The 27,524-nt window shown below is 33.4% G+C and overlaps 2 long non-coding RNA genes across 8 annotated transcripts in view; one reads left to right on the forward strand and one right to left on the reverse strand.

Annotated features, from left to right (window-relative positions):
• The window catches only part of LOC125964191 (uncharacterized), a 94,093-nt gene that overhangs the window by 38,580 nt on the left and 27,989 nt on the right, over nucleotides 1–27,524 (forward strand). The window lies entirely within an intron of this gene.
• LOC117199559 (uncharacterized) overlaps nucleotides 1–27,524 on the reverse strand; it is a 255,906-nt gene that overhangs the window by 12,847 nt on the left and 215,535 nt on the right. For 5 of the 6 annotated variants that reach the window (XR_007476927.1, XR_007476926.1, XR_007476928.1 and 2 more), the window contains 3 exons: nucleotides 27,227–27,257; nucleotides 26,872–27,017; nucleotides 17,294–20,111 (listed from right to left, as the gene is read on the reverse strand). This is a non-coding gene — a long non-coding RNA (uncharacterized LOC117199559). Of the gene's footprint in view, nucleotides 1–17,293; nucleotides 20,112–26,871; nucleotides 27,018–27,226; nucleotides 27,258–27,524 lie in introns of those variants that run through there. The other variant, XR_004480805.2, reaches the window with a different exon arrangement.

Consider the following 27,524-nt stretch of genomic DNA (forward strand, 5'->3'; position numbering starts at 1 on the left):
TTTAGATAATTGCAAAACACAATGCAAAGTTGTTTTCAACTCACTCCTCATTGTGGTGGCTTCTCTTGTTGCGGAACTTGGGCTCTAGGCACGCGGGCTTCAGTAGTTGTGGCACATGAGCTCAGTAGTTGTGGCTTGCAGGTTCTAGAGCACAGGCTCAGTAGTTGTGGCGCACGGGCTTAGTTGTTCCGCGGCATATGGGATCTTCCCGGACCAGGGCTCAAACCTGTGTCTCCTGCATTGGCAGGCAGATTCTTAACCACTGTGCCACCAGGGAAGTCCCAGGCATGTTTTTCTTTGTACGTAATAATTATTTGACTGACTGATGAGAAAATTAATCAAATTAAGTCTACCTTAGAAGGAGTATTGTGTTGACCAAAAAGTTCGTTCAGGTTTTTCCATAAGATGTTACAGAAAAACCTGAATGAACTTTTTGGCCAACCCACAATGTATTAGCATGGTTCTGAGAGTTTAATAGAGAAAAAATTAAAATTAAAAAAAATTTTTTTTGCAGCAATACTTTAAATATCTCTTAATACAGCAGTTGCATGTTTGAATATATGGAGTGTTTTATCACAAAGATCTTCTTTAAAAGGGAGAAATTTAAATGACTATAACTTTAGAAAAAAGAGCTAAAATTAATGTGATTCATTCATTTCTCCTCCTTTCTATACAACTTCGACTTCAGTTTTGTGCTCAATAAATGCTTTTAGGGAATGCCCTGGAGGTCCAGTGGTTAGGACTTCTCACTTTCAATGCCGGGGCGTGTTCAGCCTCATGTCACAGCCAATGAATAAATAAAAATTTTTTAAAAATTTTAAATTATAAAAATTAAAAAGTAAATGCTATTAGTGTTGTAATAGTAATCTTTCAGTGACTCATAAGGATATGTAAAATAATATCAAATATTATAATCAAGTATTTATTGTATTTTAAGCAAATTGCAGATAAATATATATGCACCTACTTGTAAGTATATAGCTATACATATGATGATGATTATACTTATAATAAGTTAATTATGCAGATTAATTAATGGTTACCTGATACATGCCAGGCATTGTTCCACCTGCTGGGAATAAATACAGATGAACTACCTGCCCTCTTGAAGCTTACATTCATATGCTTAAACTCTATCAGTAAACACAAACTACTTAGAAGTTGAATTTACTGTTTCCAGTATACAACAAACCTGGCAAAATATACTACTCATTTTATATGTAAATGAGAACACTGGAGCAGTATGTTAAGTTTTCAGGTTTATTTACCTTGTTATCAAAGAGTCCAAGATACAAAACTCTCCATACAGAAATATATGTTTGCACATATTAAAATATTAGCTTGGCTTGTGAATGTGTTAATCAATATTCTGAGAGATACATTTTGTTTACATTTATATTAGTGGAATTTGATATTGCTAAAGAAAAATCTACTTGTTATATCCCATAAAAGTAACTGTAAAGAGAAGTAGAAAGAAGGTGGAAAAGACAATTTTAAGCTAGAAAAGGATATTTTTATTAAAATATATTTGAAAGCAGTCTTAGAATTTCATTAGTTTTCTATAGCTGTCACAACAAATTGTCATAAATTGAGCAGTTTCAAACAGCACAAATGTACTATTTTGGAGTTTTGCGAGTCAGAAGTCTGGCACAGGTCTCATTAGGCTAAAATCCAGATTTTGGCAGGTCAGGGTTTCTTTGTGGAAGCAGTAGGAGAGAATTCATTTCCCTGCCTTTTCCAGCTTTTATAGGCTGTCTGCATTCCTTGGGCCTTAGTCTCATTCCTCCCATCTTCAAAGCCAGCAACATCTAATCTCTCTTGGGTCTGTCTTGGGTAGTTAAATCTCCCTCTGACCACAGCCGGATAGGTTTTCCAGTTTTAATGACTCGTGGTTGTATTGGGCCTATTTTGGTAATCCAGAAAAATCTCCCATCTTGAGATCCTAAGCGTAAGTTTTTAAAGTCCCTTTTGCGTTATAAGGGCAACCATGTTCATGGCTCCTGAGGCCTGGCAGTCAGACATCTTTGGAAGGCTATTCTGCCTACCACAGAACTATGTAGCCTCCTCTCTTTACTGACAAACAGGAAAACTGAGTTACCAATTCATAAGATCATTTCCTCCAGGTAATTTAATAAATGAATGACAAAGACAGAATCAGGATTTAAGATATTAATTGGATCCATATATTTTTAGTATTCCCAATAAATTTCTAATACAAATCTGGAAGGCGTTCACATGAAACAGATCTACTTCAGATATTTGCCTTTTTTTTAAAGATCTTTTATTATGAATTGTTTTAATTTTATCAAAATGCATTCTTATTGTAACCAATTAAAAATATACACTAATATTGTTAATGTTTTTTAATTCATTCTCCCAAAGCACATCTCGTCATTTCACTTCAAAGCTAAACACTGTTAACGGCCTTATTACTCCTTTGAACAACCAAACAAAAATCAATAGAGGAAATTTCAATGCAAAATATTCTCAGGGATCTATCTGTTGGAGCATTGAGGACAGTCTTCTCTCCCTCCCTCATTTTCTTTCTCTTTCTCTCTACATATATACATATTTTTAGAATATGCTAGTGTTTTTTGGTTCCAGGAAGGAAAACAAAATTTAAAAAAAATTAGAAATATATGAAGTATCTCTAATAATAATAATAAAAAGGGATGAACAGCTAGACATGGGGGAGAAACAAAATGAAGCTTTTCTAGAGATTTTTGTACAGCCTAAGATAATACTTGTGTCTCTAAGTAGCACAGATGCAATTGATAAAAAGCTAAATGGTGACAGTGTAATGCCTAAGTGACATTTGTACATAGATAATTTTTCTATGCAATGGAATAGGAATGGCTGAAACAGAATTATAATGTTTATCAGGGAAGACTGTATTAGCAGCAGGAATACTTTTTTCTCTATCAAAAAATGAGTACCTATACTCTGGGTGTACTAGTTTAAGATCTCAGTTCATTTTCTCACCTCCCATGCACACCTGAAGAATAGAAACCCTGGCACATAACTCCACTCCCTCTACATTGTCAGCACCCACCAGCCTTACTCTGGTGGAAAAAGTGCCATTATTTTCACTCCACTTCATTTATGCATTTGAGATGCTTGCCTGATCAAACTTATCTCACAAGGTGTCGATTATTTGTTTGGTCAGTGCCTGGCTTAGAAAGTTGTGTAGGCTTTGATTTATCTGCTCCAACTCTATCGTTCCATGTAATATGTAACTTTTAGAGCACAGATTTAGTAGAACTTGAATTTTTAAGAGTCTTTGAAGGGAGTGCTGACACCTTGATTTCAGACTGATGACCCCCAGAACTTTGAGAGAATAAGTTGCTGTTGTTTTAAGCCACCAAGTTTGTGGTAATTTGGTAACAAGCCACAGGAAACTAATAGAATTTTGCTTAAACTTACAGGAGAAGATATCTTAACAGCTTAGTTAGCCAGAAGGTGGTAGGATATCCTGACTGAAAGCCTTTCACATATCCTGGAATAGAAGAAGGGCATTTCCCAAAAGGAGTTCAGGGAGAACACACACACACACACACACACACACACACCCCCCAGATGATAAAGGTATTCTGGGAAAATGAAATAAGCAAATAGACAAAAGAATTCTGAATTCATAAAAATTCATAAAATTACTATTAGTTTTGATTATTACATTTGCAGAATTAACATGATTTGAGATGTATCCTTCAGAAATATCTTCTTCAAAGCACATAGCAAAAACTAGTAATATGGCCAAATCCTTAATATCTGAGCCATCTATTTTTAAAATAACACTTTGATATCACTTTATCCAAGAGTTATTTAAAATGTATTTTATTACTGTTAGCTACATATTTTAATGATATTTCTTGATATCAGCATGATTACTGACCCAAAGGTTTGACATCTCTTCAATAGAGGATTTCATCAAGTGTCATGATCTTAGACTCACTATCCAAGGCAGTTATATTATGTTAATCTCCTAGGAAGCTTTAAACAATTTTTTATTGGTTTCGTTGATTTTGATATTCCTGTATTGTTTATAATTCACAATTCTCTCTTCAGCTAAAAGAAAATGCTAATGATCGATGTTAAATATTACTGTAAGAATATTTTCATATCTTTCTTTTTCCAAGCCGTCTCTCACTCATAACACATACTAAGATTAGAATTTGTATCTCCCAATTAAAAAAAAATCATTCTAAAGAATGTAAGTGCCTCCTATACTATTATATGGATTACTACTTACTACTCATTGAATAACTGTAGTTGGGGTTATGAAATAATATTCTTTATTGTCAAGGGTGGTATAGAAAACTTAGAGTATGTATGTATGCCAAACCTCACAAATATTTCAGGATATTTTTAATTTTCCTTATTAAACATTTTTATTTTTGATATACATCGAAGCTTCCTCTTTTAAGTATATAACTATTTTATCTTAAAAAACAATTTACATTTAAATATACATCAAAATATAAACAAAAATAATACCAAAGCCAATTTTTCTCCAAAACACATATGTTAACAAAAAATTTTCTGAAGTGGAAAGGCAACAAAGCATAACCACACATATATAAACAAAATACTAAAATAGATATTTATAAGTTATATTGACTGAAGATATTCAATAAAGAGACAGTTAACTATCAAAATAGTACTTGTACAATTTCGGCCAAACCACCAAGATTCACACATCTGAGCCAAAAATAGAATTTTTAAAGTCCACATAAATTCAAAATTATTCCCATCCCTTGAAAAATGTTGATGCTTTCAGGGAAATATTTTGTTTGTAGTGCCATATAACACCAGTTAAGGTTTATATACCTAAATTCATCATGGAGAATTTTTTGGAAGCCAAGACCTACTCTTCTAGTTAAGTCTGGTACAATTCTGTAGTAAATTTCTAAAGATCAAGTGTGATTTCTGGTTAACAATATGGTATAGAGTCATTGTTTTCCAAGTCTCACAGATGTCCTGACTTCATTAAGATGACACTGAGGTTACTATCGATACATGTATTTTAGGTGAAACCAGTGGATGGGACTCCAGGTACCCAACCTACTTCAAGCTGAAAACAACAAAACAAACAAAACAAACCCACTCTTATATTTTTCATATTTTATTGGCATAATGGTCATACTTTAGTGTTTCTAAGATTTTTATTAAAATTTACTGTATTTTGATATAACTTGTTTAGGAAAATGTGAATTACTCTAGAATTTTGTTTATGCTAAGAAATAAACTTGAAAATATAACTTCTATATTCTTTCAATAAAAAAGGGGATGACCTGTATTAAAATGTAAAATAGGTGTTACAAACCTAACTCCCTAAAATATATATCTAGTTTCCAAACCTAAAAAATAAGTAGTAATTATTTATATGTTGATTTAAAAAGACCAAAGAAATAAAACTATCTTTAAAGCTAACCAGAATGTAGGAAATCATACTCATTAAAGCAAAGCATATTTTTTAGAATTATTTTAGGTGGAAATGATAGAGATACCAATGCAGTAAGTTAAAAAAAAAAACAAAAAACAGGAATATACACTCTTTCATGTCACCAAACTTGAAAGATCAGGAGATGTTTTTGGCCTTGAAATGACTGCATCCATAACTCAAACCATGTTTCTCTTTCCCTCCCTCTCGCACTTGTTCTTGCTTTCCATCTCTGTATTTCATGTTGGCCTATGTCTAATTCATAGCTTCCATCTGTTCCATTGAAACTGAGATTTCTACATTTTGCAGAAAAATAGGACTACAAATAGGACTACAAACAGTTCTGTGGTTAAATCCTTTCTCTTTCACTCTTTCATTCCCTCTTTCAGAGAGGAATAAGAAGTATTTCTGCTAGCTTTGGTGAATGGATGGAGGAATATGGTGAAGGAGTCTGACTGGACTGGCTTGCTTATCCCTGGTTCATAAATTTTGAAGGGTAGGATACTATGATTGGTTCAGTTTGTATCATTCACCCCTCTTTGGACTGCAGGTGAGAGATGGCATCTGTTCCCCTAAAAAGGGGTGGAGTGGCAGAGACATAAAAATTTAGCAATTGTATCCTGGAGCACTACCAAGTTTCTTATGATAAGCAAATCAAAACTGTATTTTACTGTGCTTTGATGACCAGTTACCTCAGAATTTAATTTACTCAAAGCAGCAGAAAATGCTCTCCATTTCATGTTTCTATATGGACAATAAGACACTGTTGGCAAGAGCCTTAGATATGTTAATTCCCTTTGGCACATCTTTTAGAAATTTATCCTAAGTTGCAGGAACAGGTAATACATTTGTATAAGGCTATTTTCTACAAGAGAACTTGTCTATAATAGATTGGACCTATTCAAAAAGTGTTGTTACAGGTTTGGGTCAGTTTGAATGGCCAATACAAATTTTCTTCACTGATTAGATATTTTAATGCTAGATAACAAATTTCCTCTAAGGCCCTTATCTGAATCCTTATTATGAATTTATTTCTTCATTCCCTACCTTCTAAGCTCTTCTATATAACATTTAGTTAACATAATTTGCTACTTTTTTTTTTCAAATGGTGGGAGAAATCTCCTTTCACGATAAAAACATGTCACCTTACAGGTTGACGTCAGCATGAGAATGTTATTCTGATTAGTCTTCTAAAAACGTCACTTTAAAAATCCGGTTTTCTAAAAGAGTTATTTTTCTTTTACAAAATACAAAGTAGGAATAGTACCTTCTTCTGATTGCTAAGTTAACAGTTTTATTCACCTTATCTCCATTAGCCTCTTAAGGATTAATTTTTAAACAACTTTACTAGTATACGTGCTGTGTAAAGCCTTTTTCTTCTTTCGAATTTGATTCTAAAGACATATCTTGAGTTTCAACAATGAACAATGGATACTTGATGGTGGGAGCAGATAATAGAGTCCTGGAAAGATTTTAAGGACTTGACTGTGTCTCTCAGAGTAGCCTTTAACCTAGCACCAGACAAGGTAAGATTCAGAGGCAAAAACAGAGTAAAAAGATAGAAGGGAAGGTGACATAATGAGTCACACATACATACAGAAAATGAGTAAAATAAGAAAGAATAAATCCACCTCTTCCATAGTTTGCCAAATTTTCAATTTGTTAAAGCATTCTTATATGTAGATTTTATTTTTCTTGGTATGTATATATGCTGTTCAGATGAACATGATTGGCAAATACTAGAATTATTGTCAATTTCTTTAGAATCATGGTTTGATATAACAGTCTGTTACCTCTGATTATGTTATGTTCAGATTTTACAAATTTGGAATATTATTTTAGCTACATTGAAACTATTAGTGGCATATCCAACATTTCATTACAAGAGTTTGGGTAATAAGGGGGTTTACTGTAACTGACTTGGATTCTTATTTTCCTAAGCCATACTTTTTACTGTCACATTTAATTTTATTATGAGCTTATTCTTGCTAAGCTAAAATGATCCTTGTTTGTTTGCTTGGTAATGGTTTTAAGGCAACTGAGGAAAAACACGCACATGGAAAAAAAGTCTATTTTAAAAGAAGTAAAGGTAATAATTGGTTGATAAATTCTGCATAATTCTCTTGAGGAAAACTTGCTGCCTTAAAGGTCAAGTTTACTGTTCCTTGGAATTTTTCACTTCCTTTGACTAGGCCCAGGATACACACCTAGGAATATATCTGATAGTAAGCATTATAATGCTACTGCTTGCAAGCTACTGCAGAAAGATTGTTGATTAATGGCTACTAAAAGGCATATCTTTCTAATCTCATTTATGAATAACTTGGGAGATTGTAGTCCAAAGCATTGGTTCAGAATAGGAAAATGTCCAAAAGACTTCTGATCTGCCACTCTGCTCCCTTGAAGGTGGTAAATCATTCCATAAAACCTTACACTGATAAAATAGTTAACTGATGATGATTCAACTAAATTAAGAAAACCCACTGCCCCACCTCTGTAAATACCTGCCCCCCCACTACTACCACCATCCTCTCCATGGTCACATTCAAATTTAGTGAACGTATTTCCCCACTATAGATTCTGAAATCCCTCATTTAATGGAATTGAGGTCTGAGAACTTTGTTAATCCATGAAGGGCAAAACAAAAATGAGGTATTCTCCTAGCACTCAACACAGAATAAATTTGTTTTGAAAACAGAGCTGGCTAGAAATTTAGACTGCATCCTAGAGACTATAGGTCGTCATCAAATAAAAACAAAATGAGGTAGACTAGTGGAAAACAAATGTAGGAGTCAAGATTTTAAGTTTGGTGAAGAAAATTCAGGGCCTGAGGATGGTAAATAGATTTTGCTCAGCCTGAAATAATGGGCTGCTCTATGCTTTTTAAAAGCAATTACATTACTTTTATATCACATACATGAGAATCATACAAACTTGGTGTATTTTGGTGTATGAGAGAAGTGACAAAACGTGATACTTTAATTATTGTATCCACAGATTCCTTTACTACCAGAGTCACTCAACCAGGGAAACAGATTGCCTTAATGGTTATAACATTAAAGATACAGCCCTTTGTTTGTACATTCTTTACTTATACCAACTATGGAAACACTCCTTTTGGAGACAGACCGCCCAAAATACACAGGGATTAGTGTAACCTATTATATCATAGTTAACTCAAACTATTATCATCATCAGGCTAGTGTGTAAAACCATATGAAACCACTATAACCCCTGATTATTTTATACAATGTAACATATAATGCCTGAAATTAAAAGGCAAGATTAGATTTTTAAGAGGATAGAATTAAAGTGTTCTTGAGTTTTGTGAGAAATTTCCTATTACCTGAACACTGCTTAAAGCCTTGTTTTAAATATTTTCTTAGTAATGCATATTACTTCAACTCCTATAAAACGAGTGTTAAACTGAAACTTTACCCGTATTTTGCCAAATAATGCCCCATTATCCCAGCACAGAAATATATGACCATTAGAGAATCTGGATCACTTACATATTTCTAGTAATAACGAAAATGGTATAGCTACCCTGGAAAACAATATGGAAGTTTCTCACAAAGCTAAATATGTGTTTTCCATCTGACCCAGCAATTGCACTATTGGGTATTTATCCTAGAGGAACAAAAAATTATGCTAACATAAAACCTGTATAATTAATGTTAATAATAGATTTATAATAGCCAAAACCATAGAAATATTGTCCTTTTATAGGTGAATAGTTAAAAAGACTGTGACATCACACCACAGAATACTATTCAGCAATGAAAAGGAACATTATTGATCCATGTAACAACTTGGATAAATATCAAGGGAATTATTCTTTTTTTAACTTCTTATTTTATATTGGAGTATAGTTGATTAACAATGTTGTGTTAGTTTCAGGTGTATAACAAAATGATTGAGTTGTACATACACATGTATCTATTCGTTTTCAAATTTTTTTCCCATTTAGGTTGGTACATAATATCGAGCAGAGTTCTGTGCGCTATACAGTAGGTCCTTGTTGTTTATCCATTTTAAATATAGCACTGTGTACATGTCAATCTCAAACCCCCTAACTATCCCTCACCCCAACCCTTTCCCCCGGTAACCATAAGTTTGTTCCCTAAGTCTGTGAGTCTGTTTCTGTTTTGGAAATAAGTTCATTTGTATCATTTTTTTTTAGATTCCACATATAAGTGATATCAGGAGATATTTTTTTCTCTGTCTTACTTCACTCAGTATGACGATCTCTAGGTTCATCCATGTTGCTGCAAATGGCATTATTTCATTCTTTTTAATGGCTAAGTAATATCCCATTGTATATATGTGCCATATCTTCTTTATCCATTCATATGTCAATGGACATTTAGGTTGCTCCCATGTCTTGGCTATTGTAAACAGTGCTGCAATGAACACTGGGGTGCATATATCCTTTCGGACCATGTTTTTCTCTGAATATATGCCCAGGAGTGGGATTGCAGAATCATATGGTAGCTCTATTTTTAGACTTTTAGGGAACCTCCATACTGTTCTCCATAGTGGCTGTACCAATTTACATTCCCACCAACAGTGTAGGAGGGTTCCCTTCTCTCCACACTCTCTCCAGCATTTATTGTTTGTGGATTTTTTGATGATAGCCATTCTGCCTGGTGTGAGGTGCTATCTCATTGTAGTTTTGATTTGCATTTCTCTAATAATTAGCGATGTTGAACATCTTTTCATGTGCCTCTTGGCCATATTTATGTCTTCTTTGGAGACATGTCTATTTAGGTCTTTGGCCCGTTTTCTGATTGGGTTGTTTGTTTTAATGATATTAGGCTGCATGGGCTGTTAGTAAACTTTGGAGACTAATCCATTGGTCATTTGAAAATATTTATTATATTTGAAAAATTATTCTAAGTGAAAAAAAAAAAGCCAACCTCAAAGGCTATATACTATGAGTCCGTTTCTATAGCATTCTTTTTTTTTTTTGCATTACGCGGGCCTCTCACTGTTGTGGCCTCTCCCATGGCGGAGCACAGGCTCCGGACGCGCAGGCTTAGTGGCCACGGCTCACGGGCCCAGCCGCTCCGCGGCATGTGGGATCTTCCCGGACCGGGGCACGAACCCGCGTCCCCTGCATCGGCAGGCGGACTCTCAACCACTGCGCCACCAGGGAAGCCCTCTATAGCATTCTTAAACAGATAAAATCTTAGAAACAGAGAACCAATTAATAGTTGCCAGGAGTTGGTAGGAAGCAAGATGGCTGTGGCTATACAAGGACAGCACAAGGAATCCCTGTAACGAAACTCTTATGCTATATCTTATTGTGGTGTATTCATACGAATCTACACATAAAATTGCATATACATACATAGACACACATACACACATGAGTGCATGTAAAACTAGTGAAATCTGAATAAGGTTGTTGGATAGTGTCAATGTCATTTGACTGTGATATTATACTGCAGTTTTGCAAGGGGTTATTTACCATTGGGAGAAAATGGGTAAAGGTATATGAATCTTTCTGTATTATTTCTTATAACTGTTTATCTGAACATCTCAAAACAAAATTTTTAAATGATATGTCTTTTAGAAAGCAAAAATGACTTCTCTGAAGGCTTGTTTATGACTCATGAAAAATGTTATACAGTTTAGGCTGCCCAGATACTCGTCAACTTTTTAGCTTATTGCAGTAACAGGAACTACAAGAACAATACAGTATAGGCTGTAAAATATATGAAATATTTGGAACAGTCCATTAGCCAGGCTATTAGATTCTGTGGTAGATTAGATCATTGTTCCACAAATATTTTTTCCCTTCCTCTTTCCTCTATGGACTTTGGCCATGTGACTTGCTTTGTCAAATGGATTGATAGAAGAAATGTGAGGAGAGGCTTGAAAGGTATTTGTGTGGTTGGGTTTGCCCTGTTCTACTTCTGTCCTTGCCATGAGAAGAGCATGCCCCAGGAAACCCACTGGTCCCAGGAGAATGAAAAAGACAAGGAACAGACCTGAACCAAACCCATGGTCAAGAATTAATCACAGCCTTAGATCAACTGAGCTCCAGCCAAACCACCACAAGAGTGAGAAATCAAAGTTTGATTTGCATTGCCACTTTTTTAGAGCAGTTTGTTATACAGCCTTATTGTGGCTATAGTTGACTAATACAGAAAAAATAATTAAGGAGAATAGATTTCAAGATACTCTTACCGAGATTATGGCTTAGGTAAAATAGAATGTGGTATAGAAGCGTATATCATAACTGACAGTTATCAAATATCTGCTTTTTCAAAGTTGAAACTGACAGTTTAAGTACAGATCTTGGTTATCTTTTTCTCATACTTATTAATGCTTTATTTTCTCTCTGCCCCAAACTTCATAGGGTTAAAAAAAATCTTAATGGAACTATGGCTACACTTTGATTTTTCATTGAAAGTGGTACAGCAAGAAGTACATTAACAACCTCTACCCCTCAACAGTTTGATCTCGATTTCTCCGCTGATGTGTCAGGAGAATAACTTTGTCAGCTTTTGTTTACTGCAGTGTCACTAGTACTTAAGCATTTAATAAATATAAATATTTATTAAACAATTATTCAACTTCCTTAATTTCCCATCCCCCTAGAATTGTTTGCTAAGTTGTTTTTAGTCTCTCACTCCTTGCTTTTGTAGTCTGTATTAGTGATATGAAAACTGTCTGCTTTTTCTGGAAAACATTGTTGAAATTTTTTATTGTGCTACCACGTGTAATCACCAACATGGCAATTTCTATCAATTTTTACTTGAAAGAAGACAAGTATTTCTTACAATGAATCGGCATGCTTTTATCCACCGATAAAAGAAACAAAAAACATTTCTCTAGTTTGTTTTGGCTTCCATGAATATGAATCCAATTTAATGATCAATAATAGTAAGTCCATAGTGCCGCTAAATACGTAAGAAGCCTCTTTTTAATTACCTTCATTTCTTTTAACTAAATGAAATAAAATATTGTTCTACCAAATAAAAATACTCGTAAATAAATCACAATCTAGAATTATTGAAATTTATGAAATATTATTTCATCAATTTATTTTATCCTTCTAAAATATACTTCTGAAGACCTGTCAGAAGGTCTTCAGAAGTACTTACTGTCTTCAGGGCAGACTGAAAAATAATGTCTTATATGCAAATAAGTGATTATGTGATTCTTATAAAAGAGTAAAATACTCTTAAGATAACCTGCTGGGGAATGTGGGTGTTTGGAATAGATATGGGAGTTATAATAGGGCAGAATGTGGTAGCCTTGGATAGGACAAGACAAAGGCAAAGGAAGAACTTGAGGGAATTTATGGCTTCCAAAGCAGAAGTAGCAACAGGAAATCTTTAAGCTAAAACAGGGCATGGGTTGCTCCAATAACAAAAAAGGAGACCTGGACACCTGTGTACTAATCAAGGCACTATTGTTTGATATAAGTTTGGAAAAATAAACGGGTTGAGACATGTAAGCCCTGCTAAGGATTAGGGTTTAATTCTAAGTACTATATGAATCCATTGAAGAAATTTAAGGAAATTACATGATCTTATTTATGGTTTCTTAATGTGGCTATCTATTGTGGGGAAAAAAGACTGGCTCGAAGTAAACAGGAAACTACTGCAATCACCCAGGTGAGAGGTGGTGATGGTCTGAACAGGCTGATGGCAGAAGCACATTTTATTTCATAAAATGTGACCTAGAATAAGTGATAGTATAAATAATAAAACTACTAAGTTGCATATTTATTTTACTCCATGAGGTTAAAGTTTTAAATAGTTAATGGTGATGAATTCTGAATATATATTTTAAAATAAACTCCAGCCAAATTTAAAAATGTGATAATAATGCAAAAACTTACTTCAATGAAGTCTAAAACAATTATCAGGAAATTTTAGTTAATAGACCTCAAGTTAATGAATATGGCATTTAATATACAACTGATGATTAATATTGGAATGTGGTGGCAATCAACTGAATAATGCTGCTATAATGTAAGCACTTGGATTTTATCTGTATTGTACACTCCAAATAAATTTTCAGTTTATGCAAGAGTTGGCAAAATGTGCATGGATAAATATAGTAACACCTATATTTTAAAAGAAAATTTAAATAAAGAGAAAGTTACTGGTATGTCTTTTAAGCTTTCTTGAACTTATCTGAAGGAAGAAATAAAGAGTAAAATTAACAACATTTAAGGGAACATTTATAATTCAGACCTTCGGGGATATTTTTACCTCTGGGTTTAGATGTAAAAAGGTAAAATACTTGTCGAAAGTAAATGTGTTGAACTACAGCTATTTAGTGAACAGAACAATATTTTGGTAAATAGACCTTTTGGTTTAGTCAAATAGACTGATTTAATTAGTTCAAAATTATAAAGCAAGTGTTGATATCCTCCATTAAGAGGCTCTAAAAGAGGGGACTCTTAAATAGAACTTCTACATGATTTATGTTTAAGATTCAGATTTTTCCTATAGGGGAAAAATGATTTAACTTGTTCTGTAAGCTAAAACTCAGGGCTTTTTTTTTACTAGTAAAGGGGAAAAGCTGGAGGATTAAAAATCTATTATATCCTCAAGATTGAAAGAAAGTGCTTAGAAATATATTCCCCATGCCACCACATTTAAGTGCTCCACCAATCACAGTGAACAAATTTATAATGAAGGAAATAAGTGAAGTATCATAAGAAGCATAATTTGCTTAGAACAAATTACTAATTTTGATAATTGGATGAATACAGGATTGCTATCTTCAACACAGTTGTGATTAATTTGAAGTTCAGAGTTATTTCTTCAAAGTATGTGTACTTTTAATTTTTTAAATACATTTGCTATTTGGAAACATATATCTTGTGAGACCTTTGAGTATACGTAGAAAGACTCAAGATGGCTCTTAATAGCAATGTCTCTATAGAGATTTATCTTCTGTAACTGAACTTAAGATTTTACTTCTAGTCTTAAAATAATAATAATATTAAATACTGACTAGAATTCTGTTAGAGGTTTGGCAACATATGTTGCCATATAGAATGAAATACAGAATTAGACAAGGAGGTGAGGAATATCTGGAGTAAACTGAAAAGACCTCCACAGAAGTTTCCATATTACTTAGGTAAAAAGGCAGTAGACTTATGTGGTGGTTAATTTTATGTCTACTTGACTCTCCATACATACATGTATACATATATATGTATATAAAATATATATACAATGTATAGTATATATAATATGTATATATTTTATATGTATATATAATTTTATGCTCTAATAAACATTATTTTTTATTTTTTTGCGGTACACGGGCCTCTCACTGTTGTGGCCTCTCCTGTTGCAGAGCACAGGCTCCGGACGCGCAGGCTCAGCAGCCATGGCTCACGGGCCCAGCCGCTCCGCGGCATGTGGGATCTTCCCGGACCAGGGCACAAACCTGTGTCCCCCGCATCGGCAGGCAGACTCTCAACTACTGTGCCACCAGGGAAGCCCTAAACTTTATTTTTTAAAAACCATTTTTCTATTTTTTTCTTGGAAATTAAACCCTTTTAATTTTTATCTACCTTATACATAATGGTTACTGAATACTTCACAATATATTAATCTACATGTTATGATACATGTATACACTTTCAGGCTGTATATACCCACTGTCACGAATATACACAAATGCGGGAAGGGGAAGCTATGAAACTGTATAGGGCTGTATTTATACTTGTCTAAGCTTAATGCAGGAAATTATTCTAATTTCCAACAGTTTGTCTAAACAGTTAAAAAAATAAAACTATGAACAGAGTTCAAATACAGGATTCTTTTGAGGAGAATTTCTAAAGTATACTTTTAAATGTAGTTATTTTTACCTTTCACAAAACTGGGTTACAAAATATTTTTGTTTTACAGTGCATCCTTTGCTAGGAAGTCTCATTGAAACACATATTCTATATACACACACACACACACACACAATGTGTATATACAGACTCACACACTACTGGTTCTGTTTCTCCAGAGAACTTTGATTAATACTACTTCTCTTATTCTCTTGGTATCAGGAAATTACATATTATGTGAAACAATGTTAAAAATGAATAACTGATAGATTAAAAGTTGTTTAGTTGAAGTGTTGAACCCTGCTGTTTTGGCTTTTTATTTTTTGGCTAGTTTATTCAGTCTCTGATGGATCTTTGTTGGTTCCTAGCACTTCCTATAATTTTAAAAGAAAATATTTCAGATGAAATGATTTTTTTTCTGTGAATTTATTCACATATAATTTTATTGTTTGGATGACACATGTCCACAACATACTCTTTGTGGAATATGAACTCTTCCAGAAATGCTTCCCCCTTACACTCTATACAGACATCTTCTCTTTAAAAATTTTAAAACTATATTGTAATATTTTCTAACATCTTCAGTATCTTATTTTACACTCATACTAAAGTGGAACTAGAAAAAATAATACTTTAAAATGCTGCATTAAATTGAACCTAAAATGTGTGCAGCTTTAAAAGACACTTCCAAAGTGTTGTGCAGTTATCATAACAAATGTATCAATATACAAATGAGTGGAAACATACTTTTGTACTTTTATGTGCACATTATCCAATATTACCCATTTTATTTTTTTCTTCTTATTACTACATTTGGGCAAAAATCAGTGCTTTCTAAAAATTTTTATTGTGGTTGGATTACAATGCTGTGTTAGTTTTAGGTGTATAGCAAAGTGACTCAGTTATACATATACATATATCCACTCCTTTTTAGATTCTTTTCCCATATAGGTTATTACAGAGTATTGAGCAGAGTTCCCTGTGCTATACAGGAGGTACTTATTAGTTATCTATTTTATATGTAGTAGTGTGTATATGTCAATCCCCAATCTCCCAATTTATCCCTCCCCCCGCCCCAGTAACCATAAGTGTGTTTTTTACATCCTTGACTCTATTTCTATTTTGTAAATAAGTTCATTTGTACCATTTTTCTAGATTCCACATATAAGCAATATCATATATTTGTCTTTCTCTGTCTGACTTACTTCACTCAGTATGACAATCTCTGTGTCCATCCATGTTGCTGTAAATGGCTTTATTTCATTCTTTTTTATGGATGAGTAATATTCCATTGTATATATGTACCACATCTTTATCCATTCCTCTGTCAATGGACACTTAGGTTGCTTCCATGTCTTGGTTACTGTAAATAGTACTGCAATAAACATTGGGGTGCATGGATCTTTTCAAATTATGGTTTTCTCCAGATATATGCCCAGAAGTGTGACTGCTGGATCATATGGTAGCTCTATTTTTAGTTTTTTAAGGAACCTCCATACTATTCTCCATAGTGGCTGTACCAGTTTACTTTCCCACTAAAAGTGTAGGAAGGTTCCCTTTTCTCCACACCCTCTCCAGCATTTATTGTCTGTAGATTTTTATGATGGCCATTCTGACCAGTGTGAGGTGATAACTCATTGTAGTTCTGATTTGCATTTCTCTAATAATTAGTGATGTTGAGCATCTTTTCATGTGTTTTTGGCCATCTGTATGCTTTCTTTGGAGAAATGTCTATTTAGATCTTCACCCATTTTTTGATTCGGTTGTTTGTTTTTTGTTATTGAATTGTATGAGCTGTTTGTATATTTGGAAATTAAGCCCTTGCTGGTCACATCATTTGCAAATATTTTCTCCCATTCTGAGGTTGTCTTTTCATCTTGTTTATGGTTTTCCTTTGCTCTGCACAAGTTTTAAAGTTTCATTAGGTCCCATTTGTTTATTTTTGTTTTTATTTTCATTATTCTAGGAGGTGGATCAAAAAAGATCTTACTGCAGTTTATGTCAGAGTGTGTTCTGCTGATGTTTTCCTCCAAGAGTTTTATGGTATCCAGCCTTATATTTAGGTCTTTACTCCATTTTGAGTTTATTGTTGTGTGTGGTCTAGGAAGTGATCTAATTTCATTCGTTTACATGTAGCTGTCCAGTTTTCCCAGTGCCACATATTGAAAAGACTCTTTTCTCCATTGTATATTCTTGCCTCCTTAGTCATAGGTTAGGTGAATATAGGTGCATGGCTTTATCTCTGAACTTTCTATACTGTTCCATTGATCTATATTTCTGTTTTTGTGCTAGTACCATGTTTTGATTACTGTATCTTTGTAGTATAGTCTGAAGTCAGGGAACCTGATTCCTCCAGCTCCGTTTTTCTTTCTCAAGATTACTTTGGCTATTTGGGATCTACTGTGTTTCCATACAAATTGTAAAATTTTTTGTCCTAATTCTGTGAAAAATGCCATTTGTAATTTGATAGGGATTGCACTGAATCTGTAGATTGCTTTGGGTAGTATAGTCATTTTCACAACATTGATTCTTCCAATCCAAGAACATGGTATATCTCTCCATCTGTTTGTGTCATCTGATTTCTTTCATCAGTATCCTATAGTTTTGTGAATACAGATCTTTCACCTCCTTAGGTAGGTTTATTCCTAGGTATTTGATTCTTTTTGATGCAATGGTAAAATTAGTGCTTTTTAAAATGTATATTAATGTTCTTGTGAGTTTTTTAAAATTTTTTATAGAAGTATATTTGATATCTTGTGAGTTAAGCATCAACCTTAAAGAGAATAAATTGAATCATAAAGATGTTTATTATCACCTGAGTTTTACATATTTAAAATTCATTCCAAGTAGTTACAAATAAATTTTTTGATATTATTTTATTAATATTTTGTACATTTCTTAGAACCTAATTTTCAACTCTGAATAATCAACAGCCAGATTAGCAGTGATCTATATGGTACTTATTTTGCATCACTGCTGTTGAATCATTATATGTTACCTGGAGATTGATCTCTCTTGTTATTTGTACATTCACAGGTAGTTGAAAGTATAAATTAATAACTGAATGTGTATTCTTGGTTTTCTCAATGACTGATTCATGAAGTAACTGGGAAACCCTTGGGATAGCAAATCGAACTAATGAATTTTTCATTAGAGGTCCTATTATAAACTTTTTTTTATCTCTTGAGTAAATACCTAAGTTAAAATCTAGCATTCACCAAGCAGCCTACTGTTCGTTCTTATGTTAATGAGGCTAATTGCAAATTTCCCTAGGTAATCTCAGTGTCAATTATTCATGAACCACTGACAACAGACATGACATTCCGAATGACAGCTCTAAATCCTTTTGCTTACAAGTTTTAAAATGTGCAGGCTGATTTAAAAGACTTTAAACATAAAAATTGCCAAAAGGAAGTTGAAAGGGAAAAAAAAAATACAACTCCTGAAGCTTGAATGCCTATGATGTTAGTTTAGAATTTATTTAAGGCTAACATATTTTAGAATTTGAAAGGCTTTAAAGGAAAAAAAAATATTTCAAACTTCTCTTTAATTACATTGTTGGATTGATGTTTTTGAATAGAAAATATGCCTTTCCAAAAGGATTTTATCTAATTGATAAAATTAGATAAAATCTAATGTTATATAAAATCTAAAAACATCTTTTTTGGAAAGATGTTTTTCTTTTTATTGTTGTTCTTGTTATTTGTATTATTGTAGTAACTTTTTTTCCCCAGGACGAAATGTCTCTAATCTCACCAGAGTTATCAAGTATAATTTTATTTAAATTTAAATTTTCTTTTCCTTAATTAGATATTTTTCCTCATGTTGGTCATTTTCTGAGCTGTTAACTTTCTCCTAAAAGGCTAATGAGTCTTGATTTTTTTATTCAAATTTGTGTACAGTAGGTGGTATGAGTTTCCTCTTCAGTTGGGCAGGCCTATTTCCCATGGAATAGTCAAAGTGAGAATTTGTATATTTTTATAGGATTTTGTATGTTATATATGGATTAGCAAGCACCACTTTATAGTGAAAAAGTAGTGGTAAGGCATTCCGATTGCCTCTGCTTGCCATCATGTAAAAAAATAAGAAGGGATTTACTCCAGGAAAACAATATCCATTGTAGAAAGCCTAGTCCTCTGCAGAGAGATCATTCAGTTCTGCAGTGAGCTGTTCTGCTTACCTTGGGGAAAAGAATAAGCACTGACAAATACTCTTTTTATAGAGAAAAGTGGGAGGACAAGGAGAGACAAAAAGGGAGGATGCAACCAGCCCAGCTGTTTCACAGACATTCGTTCCATTTATTTCCATGATGACAGTCCTTTATGTTCTTACTTTTAGAATTGATGTAGGTATTTCAAATTTGAAGTCTCTACAGGCTCGTCCAGAAAGACCCACTTCTACATGTTCTGTAGCTTTGCTTAGAATTGTTCTTGAGTATATAAATATAAATACATACATACATATCCATATATATATATATCCATATATATATATATATATATATATATATATATATATATATATCTTTAGTCCTGATCTGGACTATGGAGTCCTTAAGAGACCCTGAAGAGTTTCATTCACATAGTGGCTTTTTGAGATTCTTGGCTATTAAGAAAGCACTCCTTTTGGAAATCTCTATTGCCATTTCAAAGGGATTTGGAGAAGGGGGTGGGGGGGCACTGAGCTGGCAGTTTTTTTCTGTATGCTTTCTGTCAAGTCCCAAAGCAGGAACTGAAAGGCCATCTTTCCTGATTGTTCTCTTAATCTCCTTTTTTTCTTATCCAAAAGAAGGAATGTGGAAAATATTTATACTTGCAAGGCTGAATTTTTCTTTCTTCTCTTTTGTCTTAACTAGATAAAGAGGGGAAAAAGAGCAGATAAATAAGAGATGACTGAATTAGCAGCAGATAAATAAGAGATGATTGACACAAGTCCACGTAATCACTACACACACACACACACACATACACACTTGTATTTTATATGTAGATTTTGGAAACAAGAAATACGTTGGGTGAGTATACATATGTAAGTGTTATGGGTATGGGCAGCGATTGGAGAGGCATAACTTATCACTCTGGATAAACTGTATAAAACTGTGTTAAACATTGGCCCACACCTAAAATGAATGCCTAATCCTCAATAATAGATTAACAAACTAATAAAATCCACCATTTGAGTAGCTAATTTAATTAACCCAATCCACAGTTTCAACACAATGCTTTTTCACTCCAATTATACCAAACTACTTGTAATTTCTCGTTCATGTCATAATGTTTCACATTACTGAGCTGTTGCATAAGAAACTCACACAGAAAGACCATTTGGCTCTCTTACATCTAATTTAACTCATCCTAAAGAGTCTGGAATGTAACCAAAAATAAACATACTCCCCACAAAATGTACATAGTTTTTTTTAAACCTATCTGTAGCCTATTGTCCAGTGTCCTGGAGTTGTCTGATTGTTTTTTCTTGTTTTGTTTTGTTTTGTTTTCTGATACATACATTCTTGGAGAGAAAGGCCCATGTCTTGATTGATTTTGCAGGACCAGCCCCTGCATGGTGCTTCATACACAGTAATCTTCAATAAGTTTGTGTTGAATAAATGTGTCAATTGTGCTGCTCTTCCTTATTATTCACTTCTATTTGAATTCATGTTTGTAGGTTCTTTCAGTCTTTGTCACTTTCCCTGTTACCCCATGCACCTACTGCTTGCATTTTCCAACCATTTGATAAATCTCCTGATTACAGTAATGCTGCAACATTAATCTGTCATTGTTCTGGTTCTCTTTGCCTCTTGTCTCAATGTTACACTTTCACTTTGCCCAACTACTCATTAATAATTCTCAGGGCTTTGGGGAATTTAACCTTTGGCCATGGAGCCACAACTTTAATTACCTCACTCTTCACATTAATGGTCTTCCAGGGATTGCTCAATGACTACAGAGCTCCAAGGTCTTGCACTTTTCAGTCTGTATACCCATCTGGATTTATGAAACACCTTGGCTAACCAGACCAGAAATCAAAATGGCTACTGTGGTTACTATAGTTTCTATGATAGAAAAATATTGAAGGAAAAAGTCTTCGAGTGAACATTTAGAGACAGTTCCTTGTCCAGTTCTTTCTGTCTTCTTTCTCCTTAGACACTGGAGCATATACATATCCATACACATAAGCACACTCCCTTTCCTATACTGCATTTTGGATAATGAAGGAATACAAGTGAGTGATGTGTGTTTGTAGATATGCATTTGTTGTTATTGTTTAATGACAGAAGGAAATGTGCCCCGAAGAGTGATGCACTCATTCTGATCACCACATCTCTCTTATATCTCTGAAATGTGGTTCCCTTTATCCCACTCTTCTCTATTACAAGCAAGGTGTGAAGTGTTATTTATCAAACTATTTATTAATAACAGTAGTACTAAAAGTCCTTTAACTCTTTCTTTTAATAATGAATCTGTGTTACAGTGGCATTATTAGTGTTGGGTGGGCATTAATGTATTTTACTGGTTAAGTGCATAGGGTTAGGGGTCAGATAGACATTAATTCAAATGTTGACTTAAATGCTCAAATGTGTAGCTTTGGAAAATCTTCCTAAACTCTACCTCTGTTTCCTCATCTGACAAATTGATATGATTATAACAGCAATCTACATACGGGGTAAACCTAGGGAAACATGGAGTTATTCCAAGGGAAACTCAGCCAGGAATTGTTGCAGAGAAAGCAATTTCCTGATGCTGATCCCCTGAAGTACTCTTTCCTAAAAGTGACCTGGCTGAGAAAATGCCTGTGATTAAGGGCCCCCTATGGGTTCTTTCTTATCTCCTATTTCACAATATCCTTTCTTACTCTTTGGGAGAGAAATTCACACCCCTCACCCACATGGAATCTTAACTCCCTTGCATTGACTCTGGGTGCAAAAACTTTAGGTCATTAAAAGAGACACTGGGAAATACAGATGCCTCCTTTGATTAAGGCACCATATCTTTCGCCATTTATTCTCACTAAGAGGTGCATTTAGAATAAAATTTGTACCCCTTGTGTTAAATAATCATTTATACAAATTTGTAATATATGTATACATGTTTGAATGATTACATACTCATAATCATTATAAAGTTAAATCCGGTAGGAACATTTTGTTTTACTGAAATTAGATATGAACTGTAATTTAGGTATGTTTTTGTGTTTCAGAAAAGTATGGTGGTTGATAAGACTTTCAATCAGATATAGTAGAGTAGAATAAAATTCTGTGAGGAAAAAATGGAAACATGACTTAAGGAGAAAATTAAAACATACCATCATCAACTATTAATAAAAATTTTGTTTATTTTTAAATGTATGATGATTGGCATCAAATTGCTAGGGTGTTTATATTTTATTGCATACATTTTAAAAATAGATGTCAGTGTCTATTTAACGTGCTCATAATTTGCTGTTATGGTTACATGATGCAATGCATATAAAATGAATAGCACAGTTCTTAGTGCTTATTAATACCCACATAAAACTAAACTATAATTTTAATCTATGAAAAAGTAAGCTATATTAATTGTAGAAGAAAATGACATTTAAAAGGACACACATATTTAAGTACCATCTAATACTGTCACCAAATGCATAACAGCTTCTTCCCTTAATTAACTGGATATGTTTTAGAAATTATGTAAATTATATATATTTAAGAAGGATGTTCATCTTTAAAGTGACATCAGTCATTGTTTTTAATAACTTTTGAACATAAAAATTATAGATGAATACTGTAGCAAATAGGTATGTTTTGGTCTCTCCAACTCCATTTAATTTATACTTCTTAAGTAAGCTCCCTTTCCTTGAACAACTTGTCCTCCCTGACTCCTTCCAGAAGTTTGAGGTGGGGCTGCTTATTTCAGCACCTTGACCATGGGGGGTGAGGGGGCTCTCTCTGCCTTACCAATCAGTATCTATAATATTTTTAGGCCAAAGATATAAAGATAATCCAAGCCATATTCATATAAATTCCTCCCTAAGATTTTTTAAGTGGGGCTGGTAAGAAAATGTCCTTTCCTTATTGATAGTACAGTTAATCAAAGAACCCGTTTCAGAAGGATTCCTAATATGCAACAGGGGAAAGTCAAAAGGCAAAGCTGGAGGATGTAAAAAGATTCAAATGCAATCTAAGAAACTGAGTGAGAGGGACAGGTAGTAATCAGAGTGGCCTCAGTAAACTAAGGAATTCATATAGATGGCATAATTATGAACAGAGCAAAAAGGTTAGTGATATTCTATCCTCACTGTAAGATCTTGTTTGCTGTGGGTGGTGTTTTAAGCTTTGTGCTGGGAGTCAGAGAGGCGTCAGTACCTCCTCCGGTCAAAACTGACTGGACTTCTTCTGACAGAGGGGACCCTGTCCCAAAAAGGAGAATGTAACGGTAACACAGTAGTGAAATCTGTATTAGGTATTCTGAATATTTTACAATTTACTCACCTTTGAAATGTGAATCTAGCATACAAAGGAGACTAAACTAAATTTATTTAAATTAATGTCTAAGAATAGTATGTTTTACTTAATAGCTAGGAACTGTCAACAGATTATAGGTAAACACAATTATTTACTGAGTCATCAGGACAACTTTTTCCATATTTTAGTTTACAATGCAAAGACAGAGATGTTTTACAAGTAAAAGACCATAATAAAATATATGTGAAATATTGAAATTATTACAGGAATAGCCATAGGTGGTAGTCCATGGCAATTTGAAAATTCTACTCATAAGTTAAGAGTAAATGATATTTCTAAATCTCAATTTGAAATTCTACAATACACGGAAACTTTTGTCCATGTGGAAATAAAGAGTAAACTAGTTTGGTCAGAATATTCTAATTCGAATAGAACAGTGTTATGAGGTAGAATTTATTCCTCACGGAAAGAAGTTGATTGAAATATTTAGCCTTTATGAGTTCAGAATATATTAAGGAAACTAAACCAGTGGCTAAGGATACTTAAGTATATGTAGGGTACTTAAATGAACTAGTGAGTAAAAGTATTATTGTTTACTTATCCATCAATGCCACTTAACAAGACGAAGCCCATGAGGTTTAAATTGTGCTACATTCATATCTGTCAATTTCAGAGGCTACATAATTGGATTAGCAACTTAGGGAGTCTAAAAGAGATGAAAAATGTACCAACAACCCAACCTGACTAGACTGTTTTATAATATAATCCATTTTCAGTGTAAACTCACACAATAGATCTGGTAAATTCACTTATTCAAGGATGTAACTAAAAATCTTGCCTTTTATACAATTTCAGTATCACGACTTAATTTTGTCTTATTGTAACCTTCTTTTACAATGTGGCAGGACCATATAGCTTTCAAATTTTTCTTAGTTAATTCTGTATAAGAGTTTTTGGAACTACCTCCAAGCAATTAAATACAGTAAGAGAGGCAGCCGTGTGTTGGACATTATTTAAAAGAAAGATCATTCAGTCAGTAAATTATATTTGGATCCACATATTGTGAACTAATGAAGGTACTAATATTAAGTTTGAATCTGCTCAGTTATCATGTTTAAAGAATGGGACTTTTAAAATGATACATTCAAAGAAAAAGTGGGGATCTTTTAGGGGGAAATAAGATTGTTGGTGTGTAAATACTGTTTCATAAATAAGAATTTGTAAACACAGTAACACCATTACTGACATATCACGTAATTAATACCATTGTTCTAATTTCTTTTTTTAAGTATCATATTTTATTCTACATTTTATTTATTCATTTAAAAAACCATATTACTGGTTTAAAGTTGATTATATTTTTTATAATATTTTCTTTTTGGCAATTTCTTAGAAGCAAGTACCCCATTTTGTACTTACTAAACATTACTGCAGATATCCTTATATAATTCTTTTAAACATTATACTTTGGGTGAGCAACACTACTTTACTCAACAAGGGAACAACACGAATTATTCTAATTTTGTTCACAGAGGGGAGCTATGTTCTTCTGACTATTCTAATTGGCTAAAATAGAAGTTGACCTAATTGTATTATATTTAAAAGCCTCTGCCTAATCTCGCATTCAGATGGAAATCACTATCTAGGTTGTCAAGAGCAAACAATAAAAAATGTCTCTTTGTTGAGATGCAAGTGTGACAAAATATTTCACAATTTGGATGTCAAATAATGGTCTTAAATTTGGTGGTAACATATTCTTCAAACCTCTGTAATTATCTGGATATTGTTTGAGTGAATTTGACCAATAAGAAAACTTGTTGCAGAAACCAAGGAAACACACGTGAGGAAAAAGAAAGGATTTGGCCAAATTATCACTTGAAATTAGAATTGTCATCAGTCAGTTAAATATAACCAAACAAAAAGAAATCTTTGTCCAATTGAAAAGGTTAATCCTAAGAATGACCCTTGACTGGGAGGATTGTGAGTATCTAGAATGGTAGATTGTTTTGGTTTAATGTCTAAGGAGAAATTAAACAAACTGAAGAATAAGTACAGGTTAGAAATCCATCTGCTTCTAATACATATGGCATCTTATTCAGAGGACCAATAATTTAATAGCCAACTTCTAAAGTGCCTTTTAGAGTTAAGTGTTTTATGATTCAAGTTAGAGTATTTAAAAGTGCATTAATCTACAGGGTAATTTTTGTCATTTACCACCATTGCAAATCCAGAAGAATAAAGTTTTTTCTGCACAGAATCAGTTTCAACAAAGGACAGGCAACTTACTATATAGATGAAAACTACTAAAACTCTCAAGTAAGAAAATTTGCAGCCACAATTCCTATGCCGTTAAGAATAGACAAAAATGTGAAATAAAACGTGTTGAATTTTCCTGATTAACCAGAAGCAATTAATAAAAATGCTTCAATTTCTTTACCCTTCTGAGTTTTAAAAAAAATCTATAGAAGTCATGGAAGTTGCTACAAAACATTATTACAATCTCCACAAATTTTATTCTGAAATTTTAATACTAAAATGGGACAGTGTTTCTTAAAAGAAATGATTTGACATAGAAAATTATATTTTACCTGAAGCAAATGTTTAGACCATGCATTTTTACTGGGAATAATATGAAGTATTTAGGACCTGAATTACATTTTTAAATATTGGCCATAACTAAACACTTGCCATATTTTTATTTTATCACTTATAATGCAGTTCAAGTACTCTTCACATTTTATTGTGTTTGGCTATATTCTTTATTATTTTGCTTAAAAAAATACAATATCCTGAATATAATATCTAGAACAATGGTGATGTTCTTGTGAGATATTGAAAAAAGTCTTAATAAAAAAGGGATAAAATGTTCACCATTGCTAAAGAAACATTTATCTTTAGGACTTGATCTGACCAACAGTCCCCCACTATGGAAGAACTGATTATGATGAGAGTATAAGAATTAATTCAATTCAATCCTACATGTTAAAATTCTAGTAAGATCCTCTTAGGGATGGAGAAACTTGGAATTTTAGCTACAAAGTTACCATGAATTTGTAGTCGTAGTTCCTGTATTTAAAGGAAAAATGTATCTGTCTGAGTTTGTTAGAACTGTCATAACAAAGTACCAGAGACTGAGTGGCTTAAACAGCAGAAATTTTGTTTTCTCACAGTTCTGGACACGAGAAGTCAAAGATGAAGGTGTCAGCAGTTATGGTTTCTGAGCCCTCTGTTCTTGACTTGTAGATGGCTGCCTTCCCTGTGTCCTCACATGGCCTCTCTTCTGTACAAGGATATCCCTGGAATCTCTGTGTGTTCTAATTTCTTCTTATAAAGACACCAGTCAGATTGGAATAGGGCCACCCTAATGACCTCATTTAACTTAATCACCTCTGTAAAGTCCCTATTTCTAAATACAATCATTTTCTGAGGTAATGGAGGTTATGGCTTCAACACTTGAATTTTGAGGGACACAGTTCAGCCCATAACCACATCATGTTGTTTGTAATAAGGAAATGCAAATTACCTCAATTGTTTTCTTAGATATACTTTCCAACCTGTGAAAACAGAGGGAAAATAGGACAGTCAGGAAATATTTGCAAGTATCTTCAAAGAGTATTTAAATGACTGTAAATTTTGTTTTAAAAGAACTGATCTCTCAATTAAATAAATTAAGACAGAGTAAAAAGAACATCAGAAAGAAGCTGGTAAAGCTTTGTGTTAAGAAATCATAGCAGAACAACTCCCTACTCATTCCAAAAAATGAGTCTGGGACTCTCCCCTAAACAAAGTTTAGAGGTATACTGAATCTCTGTGTATCATAT

This window comes from Orcinus orca, chromosome 4 (genome assembly GCF_937001465.1).
Source record: "Orcinus orca chromosome 4, mOrcOrc1.1, whole genome shotgun sequence".
Lineage (NCBI taxonomy): Eukaryota > Metazoa > Chordata > Mammalia > Artiodactyla > Delphinidae > Orcinus > Orcinus orca.